General features: G+C 37.7%; 1 protein-coding gene across 1 annotated transcript in view; it reads right to left on the minus strand.

The window, feature by feature from the left end:
• RNF180 (ring finger protein 180) overlaps nucleotides 1-14,110 on the minus strand; it is a 306,785-nt gene extending 292,675 nt beyond the window's left edge. Inside the window, exon 1 of the mRNA XM_032629169.1 lies at nucleotides 13,828-14,110. The gene's annotated coding sequence lies outside the window, so the exon portion shown is untranslated. The remainder of the gene's footprint in view (nucleotides 1-13,827) is intronic.
• Between the last annotated feature and the right edge of the window lie 6,688 nt (nucleotides 14,111-20,798).

Below are 20,798 nucleotides of genomic sequence, written 5' to 3' on the forward strand. Positions count from 1 at the left end.
GTAAGTATGGATAGAGAAGAGAACAAAATCCTGAGCCCCGGGCTCACATAAATTTTCTGGGGATCTAAACTTCCTCTCAGTTATGTCTATTAACTTTCACTCATTTCCCCCTGAGTTTTGTAATTTTGGAGTATGAATTCATCTTTACCATGAGACAACTATGGGACCTTGTTTGAGGACCTGCCCCTCCAGGAAGAACAGTTTCACACTGTATCTGCCAGATGCTTGAGGAACATCACTAGCAGAGGAATAGCTTTTAGGTAAGTTTCTCAGTTTGGGGCTCCTTGGCTCACCCTGTTAGTATTCAATATAAATCCAAGTACTAAAATCCGAAGTTAAGGATTCTCAGGTGATTTGGAGGATGTCAGAATTGAAAATGAATAAATATAGGAAAAGAATCTACAGACTATTTCGGGGTGAACAAGTAGTTGGTGAGGAAAAATTCTTCAGTTTAAAGGTATCATGCTAATAAATGTAGGATGATTAATATAATCACCATTTACAACCCCTAATGAAATGATGGATTTAAGGGAAAGAAATCAATGGATACTAAAAACATTTGGAAAAAAGGAGGATGGAGCATTTTATAATGTATGTGTAAGGCTGTTACCACCTGAACTCAAAGATCAATCTTAATATCACTCGAAAACAGGACAACTGTACTGGTTTGCTAGGGTTACCATAACAAAATACAACCGACTGGATGGCTTTTACAACAGACTTTTTTTTTTCCACAGTCTGGAGACTAGAAGTCTAAGATCAAGGGGCCATCAGGGTTGGTTTCTTCTGAGCCGCTCTCCTTGGATGTTAGATGGCTGCCTTCTCATGTGTCCTCACATGATCTTTCTTCTGTAGGCACATACCCTGGTGTCTCTTTGCAAGTCCAAATTTCCCCTACTTATAAAGACACTAGTCAGATTGGATTGAGTCCACCCAAACAGCCTCATTCCAACATAATCACCCTTTAAAGGCCTTATCTCCAAATACAGTCACAGCCTGAGGTACCTACTGGGAATTAGCTCTTCAGTATATGAATTTGGGGGGATACAATTCACGTTATAACAACAACCAAACATCTTGTGCCTCCTGATGTAATGCAGCTGAAAATACTGAGCACCATCTCTAAAGTATTCTTAAAACAATAATAACCTGAACTGAATCAAACCTCTAAATCTAAGAACCACTTTATTTACTACATGAATAGAGGAATGTTGAAATGACACTGTGAGGCTACAACTAGCCAAATACAGAAGGTAGTTAATTCTACAACTTGGTTTTTTCAACAAATAAATTAATTTTAAAAGAGGGAGGAGAAACTTAAGAGATTTAAGATGTCTAACAAATGCAATGTGTAGACCTTGTTTGAATCTTGATTCAAACAAATCAACTGTAAAAAAATATTTTTGAGACAACCAGAGAAAAGTATACATGAACTAGGTATTAGATGATATTAAAGAACTGTTAATTTTGTTGGACATAATATATAAAACTGTTGCCATGTTTTTTAAAGGTCCTTAGGCTAGAGATAAATATTCTAATTTTGAGTATTTACAGGCAAAATTGTATAATGTAGAAACAAATCATATATAATGCAGAAAAAGAACAAGAATGGAAGAATAATAATAACTATTAAAGCTGGTTGATGGATACATAATTCATTATGCCATTCCTCTATTTTTGTGTATGTTTGAAATTTTTCATAAAAAGTTTCTTTTTATAAAAACTGAACAAACAGAATTTTCAGATGAGACTTTTCTCTACCATCTACTCAGAGACTAAGCCAATACAGACTTCCTTGTAATCTCTGTGTCCGTGGATGCCGTTTTTTTTTAATCTACTGTTTTACTGAAAATGTTACCCTTCCCAAGTCCTGGCTTTACTCAGGGGTCTCAGTTCCCAACTGCCTGCCTTATGTGTACCCAAGGCCTTGGCCTCCTGTATAACTATGAGTATATTAGTGAGCCTAGCAACCTCACTCTAACACTAAGGGTAGTTTTTATGTCATGTGTCTGTTGCCAAGCTCTCTCCACCTTTCTTCTTCTTTTTAGCTCCTGGGCTTTCTTTTACTCTGTTACAAGCTCATCTATGCATTTATGTAGTATATATCAAATATCTGTAGAGAAGTTCTAGTATTTGTAGCATAGGTTTTCAAGTTATCAATAACCAGAAGCCTCCCCTCTGTTAACCACTGCAAGAAAAACTTCTAATTCCAGTTATTTGGCAATGTCACTGAGAGTTATGGTCATGTTCCTTAGGATTTGTTCTGAAAACATCAGAATTCTGAAGGGAAGGGGCAAAGGGAGAGAGGGGGATTAAAGTGGACTGAGGACAAAAGATACCTTGCCAGCTTTTTCAAAAAGGTAGAATGGGACAGAATCTCTCTAACAGGCCAAGGAAGAAATATGCGAAGAGGAAAATATTTCATCCCATATGCTCTATAAACAATAAGCAAATGTGTGACCTCAAAAATTCTAGGCCAAGGGCTTCCCTGGTGGCGCAGTGGTTGAGAGTCCGCCTGCCAATGCAGGGGTACGTGGGTTCGTGCCCCGGTCCGGCAAGATCCCACATGCCGCGGATAGGCTGGGCCCATGAGCCATGGCCACTGAGCCTGCGCGTCCAGAGCCTGTGCTCCACAACGGGAGAGGCCACAACAGTGAGAGGCCCGCATACCGCAAAATAAATAAATAAATAAATAAAAATTCTAGGCCAAAAATTATGGTTCTAATCACCAAGGCTTTACTTTTTGAAAATCTGAAGCATTTTATCTTCCACACTGAAGGCAGAGCCCTTGTTAAAAACACATAACAGATCATTACTTTCCTGCACCCTTCAGGGGCTTCCCAGTGCTCTGCTGACCAGGCTGCTGTCTGTCCTCAGTCCCAGTCTGCTCTACAGGCCCGCAGTCCAGACTTCTTTCCACTCCTCCACTCCACTGGCTCACTCCCCCTGCTCCTACCCCTAGATCCCTGGAAAGCTTGCTCCTGGCCTCCAGGGAATAGAGCCATATCCTTCAAGTCTCAGCTTAGATGCCTCTCCCTGGAGAAGAAAGGGGAGTGGGTCTTCCTTGACCTATTTTTTCCCTCAATGACCTTTCCAATTCTCCTTCAGAACATTCATCATGCTTTTAATTACTTGTTCCATGTCTGTCTTCCTTGCTGAGTTGCAAACTCCTTAACAGTTTATAACAGTGCTAGCACAGTGTTGGGCATTAATCAGTTGAATGAATGAGTGAATAAGTAAGCAAGCATAAGCAAGACATTCTTATGCATTCAAAAAAAGGCATTCTTTCCTTACTCTGCTTAAAGTCAGGATACAACTTATTGGCATCACCAGGGTAAATTTAGCAAACACCACCAAAGGAAGCTGGTCTCAGCCTTTTAATGATGTTATAGAGACTGAATTTTAGAAGCTCCATTTTAGAATATGATCTGAGCTTCATGACATCTTATGTGGTTTGATGACTATATGTCACTGGATGTGTTCAAATTATTTATAATCCTCTTTATGAAGCTATCCATCAGAAAATAGTACTTTTCTCTTTTTAATTAGCAATGGGACAGAAAGTAGTATACTCTCCATATTTTTTAAACTAAAATCTCTACATATAAAACATGAATTCAAGGGGTTGGAATTATTTTACATACTACTACTATTTTTGAAGACAGTGATTACTAAATGGCATTAGCTCCTTTAATCATCAGGACATTCCTGTGAAGTAGGGATTGTTAACTCCATTTTATAAATGAGGAAACTGAGGCCTAGAGAAGTAAAGTAACTTCCCAAACTATCTCCATCATTTTATGAGGAGGAAGTTCCTATTTCTAGAATCTTGAGATTTCTAAGGACAAGAGAAGTGAGGTCAACTGAAGTCCTTACAGAGAGTTCAAAGTTGGGAAGGGGGAAAGTGCTCTCTATTAAGTCACTTACTGCAACAGAGAAGGCAACAAACATCATTGGCTGCCCTTCCTCTATCTGCTGGCATTTTAGGTGACTACACTAAGAAAAGCAGAAGGTAAGGCATAGAAGCAGTAACTAACTCTAAGCTTCAAGATCTATATTGTGATCAGCTTTTGGGTGACATCAGAAATACACTTCTTTAGCCATTCTAAAAATAAATCAGGGCTCAATAAGTTAACAAGAGTCCACAAAAAATGCACACACTCCTATCTAACCATATGAATTTCAGTGCATTTTACTTTCAACATTTGTTTTGCCTTTGCTTACTCCCCACTTTTTTGGAATTACAGAATCTACATCATGATATACCCAATTTGCTATCATTTATTCTCCTGTTCTTATAAGTTTACCACTGTCTGGCAGCAAATGTTTCTGAAGACAGCTATTCTAAATAGTCCTTCAGCATGGATCTCCATGGAATTCAGTGATACTTAGATGGTGTGCTAAGACGAAGATTTGGTTTATAATCCTGAAACATCCATGCTGCACCAGTTGTTTCTTCTGTCTTCCCATTCAGTGAGGTCCTTAGAGGCTCCTGAAATAGGCAGGGTTTAGCCTGCCTTCTTTAAATGTTTCCAGACATCTAAGGCACTTAACCTATCCTACATTCTGAACAGCTACTCTGACTCTCAGTAAATCCAATATCCTCAGTTTCACAACAAAACTTTTAATGGTGATTAGTAAGATCCCCTAACAAAATTGATTTAATTAGTGAAATTTCTTTCTTTAAAGTTCAATTTTTTGAGAATAGCATTATTTAAGAAAGTAGCCATTGCACTTTACCCCTCATACAAAATCTTATATGGAACCTCAAAATATCAATGTGATAAAAACAATGAGGGGGTTAAATATTTCATAGTTTGCAGAACCCCTGAACACAAATTGAGCACTAGGGATATAAAATACCATATTCATGTGACTAATATGTATCAAGTCTGAAATTTATGTCACATTCTAATTCCTTTCAATAATAAATCTTCCTTTGTCCCACAGTATTTCAGAGGTTTCATTTTAGATTGCTTTATTTCTTTTTCTTTCTATACATTTCAATCATGGGGGGGAATCTACTGAGACTTAGTGTTAAACAGACAAGGTGAGGAAATTACCCATGGTCACTTTTCTGCCCACCTGCTCAGATCTACAGTGGCAGAGCTTGCTGACACATAAAGCACGCAGTCCAGTTTCCCTAACAGGCCTTCACCACCTGGTCCTCTGTTCTCTACTCTGTTCTTCACAAGGGGCATCTTGCACTATCTTTTATTGCCTGTTTCTCTGGGAGAGGAACTGGCATGACCCATGATGCTGCTATGTATTATTACCAGGGTTCTGTGTGTCTCAGGTCTCCAGATGCTCTGCAGCACCCACCACAAATGCCTTACATTCTGCCTAGTGGCTTCTTGGAATTTGCTGGGAACCCAGAAAGTGAATTGCTTGAATTTATCAGGCAGTCTGTATCAAGAGGTGAGGGTGGGATAGGGATTTGCAGGTGCTGATGTAGAGAAATTCCCTTCAATCGAGGACAATCTGCTTCTTAATTAAGGTTACTTCCCCCCAGCTTTAGTGTTTTAAGAGTTTTTTGCTTTTTAGTTTTGCAGTGAGTTTCCATTTTATTCTACATTTTCATAGGAGCTTTAAGAAAAATGAGAAAAAGCTACATTGGAAGCTGCTATTTAGATGCTGTTTTTGAACTGGGAAACTTTTTTACACAAATTGTTAAGGATTAATAATTTTATGTATATTCCAGTGATAAACTGTGTGGCATGTTTATTTCTTCATTTATTTATTTATACTCTATCTAGAAGGAATTTATGAACGTAAGGAAGAGAGCTGCAAACCTTAGAAAGACCAAGGTTATGACGACATGTTGAGTCATAAAACTGTTTCAAAACACAGAGCAAAATACTGAAAATTTTTAAATACTGGTATCTTTTAAAACTTCAGTATAAGAAAATACAAACAAAATTAAGAGACAACCCACAGACAGGAAGAAGAAACTTATAAATATAAGCAAATGATTAATATCTACAATGGATTCTACAATACAAATTTTTAAAAAGATAAGTCTCCAACAGAAAAATTAACACAGAATATAAAATCACTATTGCCAGAAGAGGAAACCCAAATGGCCAACAATCATATGAAAAGTGCTCAACTTCACCAGAAATTAGGAAAATTAAAATTAAAACAAGATACCATTTCATGCCCATCACAAGTCTGACAAGACCAAGTGTAAACATAATACAAAGCAACAACAAAAATCTCATAAACCACTATGGGGAAATATAACTAGACACAAGCATTTCAGAAAGCATTTTGGCAAGATCTGCTAAGACAGAACGTGTATATGTGGGTCTGCAGTTCTACTTCTAGGTTTTTATGTACTTAAGGAAATATTATATCATAAAAGAATGTTCACTTTCGCAACATTTTGTAGTAGCAAAAAATTAGAAACAACCAACGTTTCATCAATAGATTTGACAAATTAATTTATGCTCATTGATACAATGGAATATTATATAGCAATGAAAGTTGATAAACTAAAGCTACATGTATGTAGAAAAAATTCCAAAGTATGTTAAACAAGGAAAAAAAAGGCTGCAGAAATATACATGGTAAAGAATAAAACACACAGCATAGTGATAGCTACAAAAAAGTAAAGCATGTGCAACAATGTTTTAGTTTGTTTACTGATACATGTATATATAGCAAAAGTATAAAAACATGAATGGAAATGATAAATACCAAGTTTGGATAATGGTAACCTCTTCAAAGGGATCTAAGGGGGGCTTAAATTTTATGTGTAATGTATTTTTTCTTAAAAAAATCAGAAAAAAATAAAATGTTAATATAAGGTTACATGGTGGAAACATGAACGCTCATTACATTACTCTCTATACTGTATATTTAAAAGGTTTTATATCTATATTTAAAAATTTAAATTCATTTGCCTTAATAATATGGAAACCACATATTTTGCATCCTATATCATGAGCACCTCTCAATGTGAAAAATCTAAAACATCTTTTTTGCTTCGAAGAGTCCATAAAGCAGCATTAGCTTTCCATTTGAGCCTTAATTACTGAGGAGTGCTACATGTACATTAAAGGGGGAGGGGGAAACTACGACCAAAATGATTACCTGTGCTAGTGCTTCTCACATTTGTGCATCTGAAATATCTGAAAGCTTTTTAAAAGAACAGATGTTCAAGATTTATCTTAAACCTGCTTGAAACAGAGTATCTGCAATGAGAACCACATACAACAAGACTGAAAACCACTGATCTATGAAAATGGCACAAAGAGAAAAATGAGCAATCCTGACTAATTCAGACAAATCATGTGGTTAGAATGGTGATGGGGCAGTTTTCCCAATGACTATGCAGAAGTTCTGTGTCTCCCACCTGGGCACTGTACAAGCAAAACACAAAATATGAAAAAATGAAATCACTGAGAAGACATGCGTAACAATACCACACCAGCTAACACCACAAAAGAGGGACAGTGGTTCTTATGAAATGCATCAATCATAAAATAAAGTGTTCTTGGATGTTAGTAACTGAGTTAGACTAGAAAGAAACAGGTATGCCTTTTATGAAATAACGACAGCACAAACAGGCTTACGTAACTGTAATCAAAACACTCTCTAGATGATATGATTATAGCACTGGATATTCTTTGCCTCCCTAGCCCCCCACTCCAGAGGTACTTTCCACCCTACCTTGCTCTATTTCCCAGGAGGCTGACTTTTGACCTGCAAAAATGGGGCCCCCTAATCTTCTGCCTTCCAGTTGGATTTGCCAGTGGGAAGCACCACCAGGAAATCAGAGGGCTGGAAGAAAGTGAAGCTGGGGTGTTTATTTCCCCATCCTTCCCAATCACAGAAAGGCCGGAGGTCTAGTCAGGCAGCATTCCCCACATAGCTACCCTCTCTGGGTTTCAGTCATGATCCAATTCTCTCACCCCTTCAGGTCTAGGGATGATAATGGTTCCCACTATTGTTAGTCCTGAGATGCTTCACCATCCACTGTTGGTTTATTTTAACCCAGGAACACTTTTAATATTAATCTTCTGAACTACTCCATTTTGACCCTGCTATGTATTTTCTACCAGAACACTGACACAATTATGAAGCATGAAGATATTCTACCCTACTCTCTTAAGTAATACATCTTTTGTAGATCTAACCTTACAAGTTGAATATGTCCAGCTAGTATCCAGAGTTATAGGTGCTATACATGATTCAAGAAAATATATATCGAATATTTGACCTGTGCCTTAGAGGGAGAAAAAACTAGGTGGAAAACAAATTCATTCCTACTCCTCGGTATATATCCAGAGAAAACCATAATTCGAAAAGATACATATACCCCATGTTCACTGTAGCACTATTTACAATAGCCAGGACATGGAAGCAACCTAAATGTCCATCAAAGGAAGAATGGTAAAGAAGATGTGGTACATATATACAATAGAAAATCAGCCATAAAAAAAGAACGAAATCATGCCATTTGCAGTGACATGGATGGACCTAGAGATTGTCATACTGAGTGAAGTCAGATGGATATCACATGATATTGCTTACATGTGGAATCTAAAAGAAATGGTACAAATGAACTTATTTACAAAACAGAAATAGAGTCACAGATGTAGGAAACAAACTTATGATTACCGGGGAGCGGGGGAGGGATAAATTGAGAGATTGGGATTGACAAACACACACTACTATACATAAAATAGATAATAAGAACCTACCGTATAGCACAGGGAACTCTACTCAATACTCTACAATAACCTATATGGGAAAAGAATCTAAAAAGGAGTGGATATACATGTATGTGTAACTGATTCACTTTGCTGTATAGCAGAAACTAACACAACATTGTAAATCAACTATACTCCAATAAAAATTAGTTAAAAAAAACAAACAAATTCAAGGCCAAAATAAAAGAAATTATCAAAAACAGAGAGTAATTAACAAATAGAAAGATACGGTAAACTGAAAACAAGAACTAGGGAGTTAGGGAAGGATTTCTGGGAAAAAAGTAGTATTCCATCTGGGTCTTAAAGGGTAAGAGAGAATTTAGATAGCATTAGCAAGTAGAATGGAGAGGAATGGGCATCTTGAGCAAAGAAAATAATACAGGCCAAAACACTAAATTGGGAAAGGGTATGGTTGTTGGGTGAGCAAAAAGTATAATGTCAGACTAGAGTAGAGCAAGCTTTATTTAGGACTCTACAGCCTTAGCTAGTTCTAAGTCAGACAGGTGAAACTATACAAATATTAATTATACAATTTATATATCTTCCAGGAGACCAATGGTCTGGGAACGAATAAAACCAAAAATTCAAGCAGAATATGGCTAGAAAAATATACCTTAGTTTTAATTTCTAACTCTATTAAATAAACTTCAACACAGTCCCCAATTTACTCATTATACAATGGGCCCACATCTCTACTATTCATCCCATGCTGCCTAAATTGGTGTTCATATTTCAATTCTGGCTCGTCGGAAAATTTTTTTCACCAGGCTTATGAATAGGCCAGGAGATTCTCAATCAGAATATGCCTCATGCTTATCTCAGCAATTTTAGGAAAGATGTTTTGAAGTTGCTTTTAAAATCTGTGCTAATGACCTACTGCTTGTTTCTAAGGTTTTTCCACCAGTTACATCAGGGAAAGAGATTACAGAACTTGAAGGCAGTTCTATTATTAATAATCTCTAATATTTCTGCTTGCTACAGAGAAATTTATCAAGACAAAAAAAAAATGCAACAGCTCCAGTTTCCTCAGCTACATTTTGTAAAAGGCTCACCATTCAAGTCATTTCCTCAAATATTTTCTAAAATCAAGAAAAGCAATAAAACATCTTGTTAATTATGTGGTTAGTGTTTACTGTACCAAAGATACTTAGCTTTGGTTAATATAATATTATTTTTGTACACATTATTTTATACTAGGGCCAAAAGAAGATATTTTAATGTGGGCATCTTTATGTCACCATTTTATTGGGGACTGCCTACTTATTGGGGCTGTTCTGATGCAGGGAATTCTGATGAGACCTCAAAAATGAACTATTAACCTTACAAAATGAGAAAAAATTCATGTTATACATGAAACAGATATTCTCATCCCTTCCCTCTGCTGTCTTCCTTTCTGAACCAACTACTTTCCACCCAAAGGTGGCAATTAAAGATGAAGTAAGGTCAGAGATTAGAGTGAGGGTCAGAGGCAAGGTACAATTCATCAATGGAATGAGATGGGCATGGACCAATATGTGGGAGACAAACCCCTGTAAATAACCAGAAGATAATGTTTACCATCACAGTTGCTCATCTTAGAAAGGGCCATGCTAGGGGAAAATTTCTGCTTGCCAGCTGGTAATTTATTTGTCACTTCAGTAATCTGCATATCAAAATAGGTGATTTCTTTCAAAGTTACCATTTACTCTCATTTAAAAAGAGAGACTTGGCTGCTAAGTAACGGAACTTTTTTCCATTTGAATATCAAAAGGATAATACCCCTTCTTTTCATATGCTCCTTATTATGTATTTATTATTCAATGGAATGGAATGGGGTATATTTGCAGCCACAATACTATCCCTGTTCTCAAGCTATTGACTGCATGGAAAATTCCCTACTTCTGATCCCTCAGAAATGATTTCATATGTTTATCATAAAACTCCTGTTTGATGACTTTAGAGGACTAGGCCAATATCTCCTTAACTGCTAATATAGTTATAACAGACTTCTGACACTTATATGATATATAATATGTATAATACAGATACAAAATTTTCAAACAATCCAGAAATGAAGAAAATGAACATATCCAGTAATTGGTGTGATCAAGAAAATCTCTCCCACACACAACTTGCTAATGATTTTTTTGAAAATAGCAATTTCGCATTTTGATGAGGCCATTTTGACCTAGCTATATTACACTCAAAACATATAATGTGGAGCTAAATTTTGATTCTAAATTATTATAAAGATTTACACTTGCATGTATGTGAAGTTCAATTTTTCATATGAAATACAGCCACAACTTAATACAGTTCCAGTATTATATGTGGTTTACTTATGTATTCTACTTGAATAAATAATTGATAGGTTGCAATCCAAATTATTACTTTCAAAATGTTTAACAATATGCAAATGTACACATAGATATACATATATGTATCACAAATGTATACAAACCTACAAGTAAGCAGTGCCCATTTCAGAGCAGTCACTCTGGGAAGGTTACTTCTAATAATCTTGTCATTAATTAAAACTATTTTTAAAAAGATCTTTTGATGTGGACCATTTTTAAAGACTTAATTTGTTACAATATTGCTTCTGTTTTATGTTTTTTGGTTTTCTGGCCCCAAGGCATGTGGGATCTTAGCTCCCTGACCACGGATTGAACCTGCACCCCCTGCATTGGAAGGCGAAGTCTTAACCACTGGACTGCCAGGGAAGTCCCAAAACTATTTTTAAAACACCCTTTCAAAATTGTCTACATAGCCTTCGTGGTAACTGTTTAAATATCCTTAATAGCAGTAAAATCTTGAAGGTAGAGCTGAGTTTTGCAACCATGCAGAAATCATTCTGCCAAGTTTAGCAAATAAAAGAGATGTTCAAACTGAGTTACATAGTTTTTGATTACAAAATATAAACCAAAGACAAGTACTTATAAAAGAGATTCTAAAATCATGTTTTTATGTTGCTTGTAAATCAACTAAATTTTTCAAATATTCAAAGTAATTGTGAAGAGCAGCAGCACTTTTGGAACAAGTATTTAGCCTCCTAAAATAACTACCTGAAATGACCACTCTAAAAAAAACATAACTGACAGCATATTTGGGGGAAGGGGTAGTGTTTCATGACCCTATAGTCACACTTCAAAGTCACAAAGCAGCTTTCTTCCAAGGGGTTTAAAATATTTTCCAGACACTACTTCATTAATTCTCCAAATATCCCTTTATGAGAGATAGGACAGATTATCATTCTTTTTTTTCCAGAGTGCTGAGTGAAGATGGTGTAAGGGAAAGAGAACTGTGTTTATTCCATGAGTCAGTAATGAAGTCTAGTCATACTGTGCCCTAAAATGTATGCTATATAGTTAGCAAAATTTAACTGAACTTTTTTTAGCTTTATTCTGTTTGATAAAAAGGCATTATATGAGGTAGATGTGTCATAAAATATTACAGGGATTAAAATGATTATTAATTCATACTTGACTGGAAGAATTCTTGCTTGATGTACAGGAGTTACTTATTAAAGAAGCTAGTGTCTATCCTCAGATACACTAATAAAAGCCTAATTAAGTCTATTTTATCAAGGGAAAAAAGCTTGTTTTTTTAAAGACTCTTTTCCTTGAATTTTAGAAGAAAAAATATCTTCACTTTGAAAGACCAAATATATAAATGAAACAAATGAAGAAAAATGGGGCAATAAAAGATCTATTGGCAAAGTCATTTAAGAGCAAACCCTAGGGAAATGGGTAAATTGTCGATGGCTCTGGAGAGAGAGCCCAACATAATATGCACATGATTACAAGTTAATTTTCATTGAAATTATTAAAAGGATTATTCTTCTAAATGTTTAATTCTTTTGTATGAGAAAAGAAAACTTGCTGCTCAGGCATACCACGATTCCACTTATTCATTAAATAAACATTTAGGGTCTCTGCTATGATAATCACTAGGTATACTGGGGCTCCCAGTGGTCCCATTTTTATATGGGAGATTAATGGTTTGACAGATGAAAAGACAAACAAATTTAGTCCTTACTACGATTCCAGTGATCCTATTCAACAAATGGAATGATTCTGGTCTTTTAAGTATCACTTTTAGGGGTACTAGTCCAGGAATATGAAAGGGCTCAACTCTATTTTTTTAAAGAAAGGTTTTAGTAATTAATGAGTAAATAAAAATACGCCTATTAGAGGGGCACTCAGCGCTACATTTTGTTTGAGGTTGAGTAACCGGACTGAGGACAACTCTCAGTCAGATAAGCTCTAATCACAGCTCCCACAAGGGCTGCCTGCTTATTTTTGAAATAATCACTTTTCCTCATGGGTGCCTTAGCTCTCTGGTCTATAAAATGGGTAACTTAATAGTAACCTGTCCACACAGTGCTCCTTTGAAATTGACTAATGAATGCTCTCCCAGGTGTTAAAACTATTAGATGTTACAAAAATACTAAGTACTGTCTCGAAAAGAACTCGGTGATATACACATTAGAGCTAATGAGGGCACTAATAATAAATCCCCGCCACCCTATGGACCCTCTCCCCACCTCCGCCCCGCTGCATTTCGGAGCTTACCCATGACCTCGGCCTGACAACAAGTCTGTACACTCCGGACCCGAGGCTGCAACAAAAGCAGCTGAAACGCCGATACCGAAATGGACCAGACAAAAGAAAGTGGGTCTGTGGGAAGGGAACGGGCCGTGGGAGGGGGTGTGTGCCGCCTCGCCCCACAAGCTCTGAGATGAAACCGGACACAGCGCCTCAACTCCCACCTGGAGGGCGGCCCACACCGGCCCCGCGGCGCCCCACCGCCGCCCCGCACGCCCCCGCACGCCCCAGGCGTCGCCCGGCTCACGTTTCCAGACCCCGTGTAATTCCACCCTCCCTCCGGATCGCGCCCCGAAGCCGCCGCCGCCGCCGCCGCCGCCCAGCAAGCCTCAGGTGCGAAAGTTAAACCGCCTCCGCATCACCTGAGGCCGCGCCGGGAAGCGGCCGGGCCAGCCCAGCCCAGCCTTCTGCGCGTCCTCCCTGCGCGAGCGTGGGGCCCGAGCCGCTGCGGCCAGGCAGGGCCGGGCCGAGACCAGACCCTCGGGCGGCCGCACCCCGCCGGGCTCCAAGCCGTCGGCCCTCACCTGCGACCGCGTCCCGGAGCCGTCCGCTCCGCGCGTCGTCCCGGAGCGCCCGGCCGCCCGCAGCCCGGCTGTGAGGACTCGCGGCGGCAGCTCCGGCGGCGGCGGCTCTGTTGGCGGCGATGCAGGTTCAGCGAGACGGGAAGCGACAGGAGCCAAACCCCGCGGAAAGCGCTCGAGCTGCGCCGGCGGCCCGGAGCCCGCGGCCTCGGTCTCGCCTCACGGGCGCTCCCCGCCGCCTCCAGCTCTGCGCACCCACCTCAGCAGGTTCCGGCCCGAGCCGCGCGCGGGCGGCGCCCCGCCCCGACCCTTAGCAGCCCTGCCAGCAGCGCCAGCTGCGCCGGGCCGGGCGGCACCGAGGGAAAGTTGTGCTCTCTGGTCAACCTTTTACCAGAGGAAAAGAAGTTGCGAGTGCCTGCTTCTCCCGTGGCCTCACCCAGCCCCTCCTGTAGTTCAGAGCTCCGAGCCCACCTGCTGAGCCCATTACCTGCTCAGATCGGCTGGCATCCCCCGACCCATCTCCACGCCTAGACTTTTCCCAAGGCAGCGCCACTATCTGAGTTTACTTTTCCCTTCTGATGTCACTGTTCTAGTTGCTTACCTTCTTATGCCTAAAGTTCCATCCAAGTGCAACTGGGATTAACTACTAAAGTGTTTTTGTTTCCACTCTTGACAAATTACAGTTGGTAGGTGAGTTCATGACCCGCGGTAAATCAAAAGCGCTTAGTCAGGGGGCTGCTTTGAGTAAATGTGGACTTGTCAGCACGTCGTGAACTCTGGATTCAGAGCAATGAAAATAGATGATCAAAAGAGTATAAATAAGGTTTGGAATATAAAAAAGCAAGTTTTATTAGTTGGCTTGAGGAAGGGGAACGAAGCTGGGTGGGGGGACCTCAAAGGACTGTACAGCTTTCTCTGCTAGATATAGACATTTCCATTTACCTGACTGGCTTATTTAGAGCCTTGTTCCAAGACTAAGGTGATATGCAATGATTTCCCACCTGAAAATCCGATGAAATCAACAACAGAAACAATACCAAACAAAAACATCACAGGAAAAGAAAACTACAGACTTTATTAATATTGATACAAAAATCCACAACAAAAAACTAGCAAACCAAATCCAGCAATGTAGAAAAAGCATTTTACAACATGACCAAGAGGGATTTGTCTAAGGAATGCAAGGTTGGTTCAATAAAAAGAACTATCAATGTAATACACTCTTAATAAAATAAAGGACAAAAACTACAGGATCATCTCAATAGATGAAGAAAAAGCACTCGAAAAAATCTAGCATTTTTTCATGATTAAAAACACCCAACAAACTAGGAATAGAAGAGAACATCCTCAATCTGATAAAGGACATCTATTTTGAAAACCTGAAGTTAACATCATACTTCATGGTAAAAGAATGAATACTTTTACCTAAGATCAGGGTAAGACAAAGGAGGTCCCACTCTTGCTACTTTTCTTCAACATTGTACTGCAGGTTCTAACCATGGCAATTAGGCAAGGAAAGGTCAAATATCTAATAGTAAATAAAGCAAACAGAAGAAAGAATTATTGAAGAAAACCAGGACAATAGTTCTTAGCCCTGAGGGGCAATAGGATACAAGCTCTCAGCTCAATGGATAAAAATTATCTTTGTCAAAGTGTATTTTTATGAAATTTCAAAACACATGGTTCTAGGAGAAAGATCTTAACAGGGTCCTGGGAGGAAAAAATAGATCATTTATGAAGATTCAGAAATCAGAATGGCATTGGACTTTTTGACAGAAACATAAGTAAAAGATAAATTCTGAAGGAAAATTATTTCCAATCTAGAAGTTAATAAAGGTTTAAAAAGGACTTTCCTGGCGGTCCAGTGGTTAACACCCTGCACTCCCAATGCACTGGGCATGGGTTCAGTCCCCGGTCTGGGAACTAAGATACCGCATGCCGCATGGTGCGGCCAAAACTAAAAACAATAAATAAAAATAAAAATAAAAGGTTAAAAAAAGATATTGTCAGATATGCAAAATTTTAAATATTGTTTTCATGCATTCTTTCTCAGAAAACAATTGGAAAATATGCTCTACCACTACAAAGAGGTGAGGTAGGGGGTCTAATAGAAGAGGTGAAGGTTACACCCAAGAAAACTGTGGTAGGTGGAATGGCCACCAAAATATGTCCACGTCCTAATCCCTGGAATCTGTGAATATATTGCATTGCATAGTAAAAGAGACTTTGCTGATATAATTAGAGTTATGAACACAAATATGGAGGTTATCCTGGATTATCCAGGTAGGCCCAATCTAATCTAAAAGCCTTTGCTTTGCATGAGAGTGTGAAGAAAATAGATAGTGTCAAATGTGGCAAAGAGTCTCAGGTTGAGGAAAAGTTACTGGGTTTGCTGACCCATGAGGCAACATAGAATAATAGCTCAGGTGTGGGGCTCTGGAATCGTAGTGCCCTGGCTTGAATCCCAGCTCTACTGTTTATAATCATAAAACCTTAGGACAAGTTTCTTTCTTGCTGTGCCTCAGTTTCTTCATCTGTAAATAGAAGATTATAATAATAACACTATAGAGTTAAGAGGTTTTAATGCTTTTATCCATGAAAAGTGCTGAAAATATCTGGCACATAGTAAATACTCAATAAATATTAGCTGTTGTTAGTATTATTGACAACCTTTAAGAAAATAGTTTCTATAGAGTAATAATTAGTTAGGACTCATTTCAGTGAAATGACAGAACTTCAACTCTAGTTGGCCCAAGGAAAGTATTCATTATTTCATAAGAATAAGTCTATTATAGTTTTATGTACCTTTGGATCTAAGTGATCAAATGATGCCATGGACAAAATATCTCCATCTTTTCCCTCTATTTTTGGCTCTGTGTTGGCTTTATTTTTAGGCAAGATCAGTCTATGTCATGACAAGATTGGCCACCAGGAACTCTAGGAGTAAATTCAACCAAGTTAGCAACCACAATGGAAAAAGAATACTTCTTTCCCAATAGTTGCAGCAAATTTCTGGAACTGAGTCTCAGTATATAGACCTGGATGGCATGCCCATCCCCATCAATTACTGTCACTAAAAGGAGATAACTAGCAGGTTGGCCAGTTCAGTATTATTTGATCACCCATAAAACTCTGTGTGTGTGTGTGTGTGTGTGTGTGTGTGTGTGTGTGTGTGTGTTGGGATGTTGGTGTTGAGGGGAATCAACCTCTTTACTCAGCCCACATAGTCTGAAAGTGGCAGAGGCATAGTTCCTCAGAGGAATATTGGGTGCTGTTATCAGAACATGGAAATAGATATTTGGTCAGGCAAAAATAAAAGATGTACATTATAAGTGGTGAGTGTAGTTAATTAAACACAGAATGAAAGATTACTGAACATCAGAGAGAGCCCAGCTGAGGCTTGAATGATGGTAGAAATCTGTATGTAGGTTTTGTGACCTTATTCAAAATGTTCAGCATCCCAGGAAGAAAAAAAAAGACAGTACAATGATGTGATTTACATAAGGTTCAGGTTTGGGAAAGTGAACATGGCTAAAGGAGAAGAGCCAAAGGAATGAAGGTGTCATAAAAGAACTGAAGAAATGGCAATCCATGGAGCCAGGTTGGGCAGAGAGGCAATAAGGCCAGAAAGATATTGGCAAAGTAATACCTATGTAGCTGAATGTTCCTGCACTAGTGAAGTTATGAACCTAGTGCTAAAATTATTGAGAAAGGCAATGTTTCTAGAGATTTGTAGGTAATAGGGATGGAGATGGAAAGAGACCTCAGGAAAAGGTAATTGTTTAGTTTTACTTTTAATTCTCTCTCTTCAAGATGTGTAAGGCTAAGTGGACATATTCCAAATTGAACTGAGGTCAAATCAAATCCGAAAAAGCTGAAGAAATCTAATTTTGTAATTGAAATTAACCAATACATGCTAATTTATATTTTATTACTATTGGAATGGAATGTAATTCCATTCAAACCACTCTAGTGGCAGTAAATCAGGAGTTTATTATATTAGTTATTAGTTATAAGTATCTTTAATATGGTTACATAATAATTAAAATATATAAATATTATGTCATGATAAATATATAATGAATAAATTAATATTAGTATTAATAAAATCAAGCCAGAATTTTTTCTACCAGTTATGATAATTTTCCAATTCTTAAAACATCTAAGAGGAAAAATCTTTCAAAGAAAATCATGATATTGTGAAAATGTCAAAGATTTGAGATTCATGATTTTTCAACTACATGACCTTAGGCAAGTTATTACTTTAACTCCAAGTTTCCTCAACTATAAAAATGGTTTATCTTAAATGGTATGTCTTAATTGTTGTGATTATCAAAGAAAATTATCAAATGAGAACAATAGGTGACAGTGTCTTATAAAGAATAAAATTATTTAAATATGTCATTTTTAAAATAAGGAACTGTTTTACAATTTGGATAGCTACTATAGTAACCATTAGGTAGAGTTCACATTAACTTCTAACCTAATTAGAAGGATACACATTTTAACACTAACTTTCATTAAAGTAGTCCTTCCAGATTATTGAAGTAATTTCCTAATCAATTTGAGTCTGCTGCCCCTCTGCTGCCCCTCACCTTAGAGTTGTCTTTTCTAAATTAATAATTCAAAGCACTCTTGTGTAACCAATTCACTTATCTAACATTGAAAATATTACTAGTCAAAAGGTTACATACACCTTCCATCTTCAAATGTTGTTATGGGACCTGTTCCAAATGTTAGTTGTTTGGTTTAACAATTTAAATGAAATTGGTTTATGGAAGCAATTGTTATTTATCAGGGAGTAATAAAAAGAAAGTGCAGAGAATTAAAAAAATGTGATTCATATATGCTATCTTCCCAAAGTAATCTAGGCAAATATAATCTCTGAAATATTGTGACACTTCTCACTCTAGCTCACTCTCTGGCAGCAGCAAGGTCTCAATCTGTCAGCCTATTGCTTTCCCTGCAAAAGGTCGAACCTGCAGTGTGCTTTAATATTTAAGTTTATGGCCTTGGGCATTGTGGACATAAAATTTACAAATTTACCAAAATAGCATCATTCACACTGGTACATATTATTTCATGTATATCTCTGTCCCATATCCTTTAATAACCAGAGTGGCTGTCACTTCTGTCCTTTACTGAAAGGATCACAAGTTTGCAATCCAATAACTTCATTTGCTAACTTCAGTGTAGGTACCAAGTAAAGAAGGCCACGTCTCTAATTCTTCAAAAAAAAAAAAAAAGATTATAGTTTGATTTGCTTTGACACAGTTAGAGGGCAAAGTTCTAGACACATTGCGTCCCTGATAGTAGACATTTTAACTATATATTTAACAGTTTTATCCTTTGCAATATGCATAATGGAACAAATGAAAGCCACTCTGGTGAAAGACCCAAACCTGTCTCTCTCGTTAACTATGTGCTAGTTTTGGTCAAATGACTTAACCTGCCTGAACCTCAGTTTCCTTATCTGTAAAATAACAGAATCATAGAATTTTAGGACTGGAAGGCACCCTAAAAAACCAAGGATGCATGGAAGTTCAGGCCTGTCTTATATAGTCAGTCTTGAGGCAGAATTCATCTTTAACTTTGGCCTCAGTCTTTGGAGGGCCAAAAAGCCAAATACTGACTAGAGTGTCATTTCTGATAATATAGAGACTTTTTAAATTTTAAAAACCAATCATATTACTATTTTGATATGTTACTAGGTTTAAGGAAAAAATTCTCTGAAGTGATTGTGTGACGCAATGGGCACATGAAAGAGAGAAAACATTTTTTTAAAGTAAGAGCAAGTAAATTAAGTCTGCTTCAGAAAGTGTTTTGCTCAGTCAGGGCATGAGGCTTCAGTGTTTGGGTTTATCATTGAAATTGTATCCATCACTGGTAACAGAATCTTGGAGTTCCGAGAGTTAACAGAGGATAAGTTAGGAAAGTTAAGAGAGGATAACCTTGGTTGGTTATTATTAGAGAGGAAGGAAAGATTAATAAAATAACTGCAGTATCCAGTATTGGCAGAACCAGCCAAAACATATCTTGCATCTCCACCAACCTCAAGTGAAGGTGAACGCTTAGTATCACAAACATGCAGTGCAGTTACCATATAAGAAATCTAGTAGCTATGGTGCAAAGTGATGATTAATGATCATATTATAATGCCAGACTTTTAAAATAGCTACTATAATTTAATACCAATATTACAGTAATATTTTAAAATAAAACTTCAGCTTTATTTTGATATCCCAGAAATTCATCCTGTGACGGTAATATTTTATTTTGACCTTGACTTTCGTCAAATACAAAGCATTTTGTATAAGCATTCAGTTATTCAATCAAAACATATACTTGGTGCACTTATATGGGAAATTTAGTTCAACTTTCCATCCAATTTAGCAATCAGTTCCAAAATATCCTAGAAGATAGCCATTCAGTTATGATAGGGCTCTTCCAATGATGAGCAATTTACTTCTGAAGGAGGCAATATTTTCCTTGTCTTGTCAGTAGATAGCTCTAATTAATCAAATAGTTTCATTATTTTGACCTGAACTCTTCTTGCTTAATAACATTTCATCCAGTGCCCTTAATTCTGTCCTCTTATGTAACATATTAATAGAATAAGTCTGTTTTCATAGGGCTAACCTTCAAAGGTTAGCCCTCTACAGATTTGAAGTCAATCCTTTGTCATATCTTTTCTAGGCCAAGTGTGATCAGGCCTTTCAACCATTTATGGCACATGCAGACCACACCCTTCACTATCCTAGTGTTCTCTTCTAATATTTGATGTCCCCCTTAAGAATGCATGAAACTTAGAAATGAGAACACAGGACTTAGTGCTTTCATTCACTCAAGACGTTTTTATTGAGCATCTGTCACATGGCCTATCTCTAAGGGTAGGATACAGCAGTGAACAAAACAGATAAAAGTCCTTACCCTGTGGAGCTTATATTCTTAATGGGAAAAACAACAAATAAAAA

Source organism: Phocoena sinus, chromosome 3 (assembly GCF_008692025.1).
Source record: "Phocoena sinus isolate mPhoSin1 chromosome 3, mPhoSin1.pri, whole genome shotgun sequence".
Lineage (NCBI taxonomy): Eukaryota > Metazoa > Chordata > Mammalia > Artiodactyla > Phocoenidae > Phocoena > Phocoena sinus.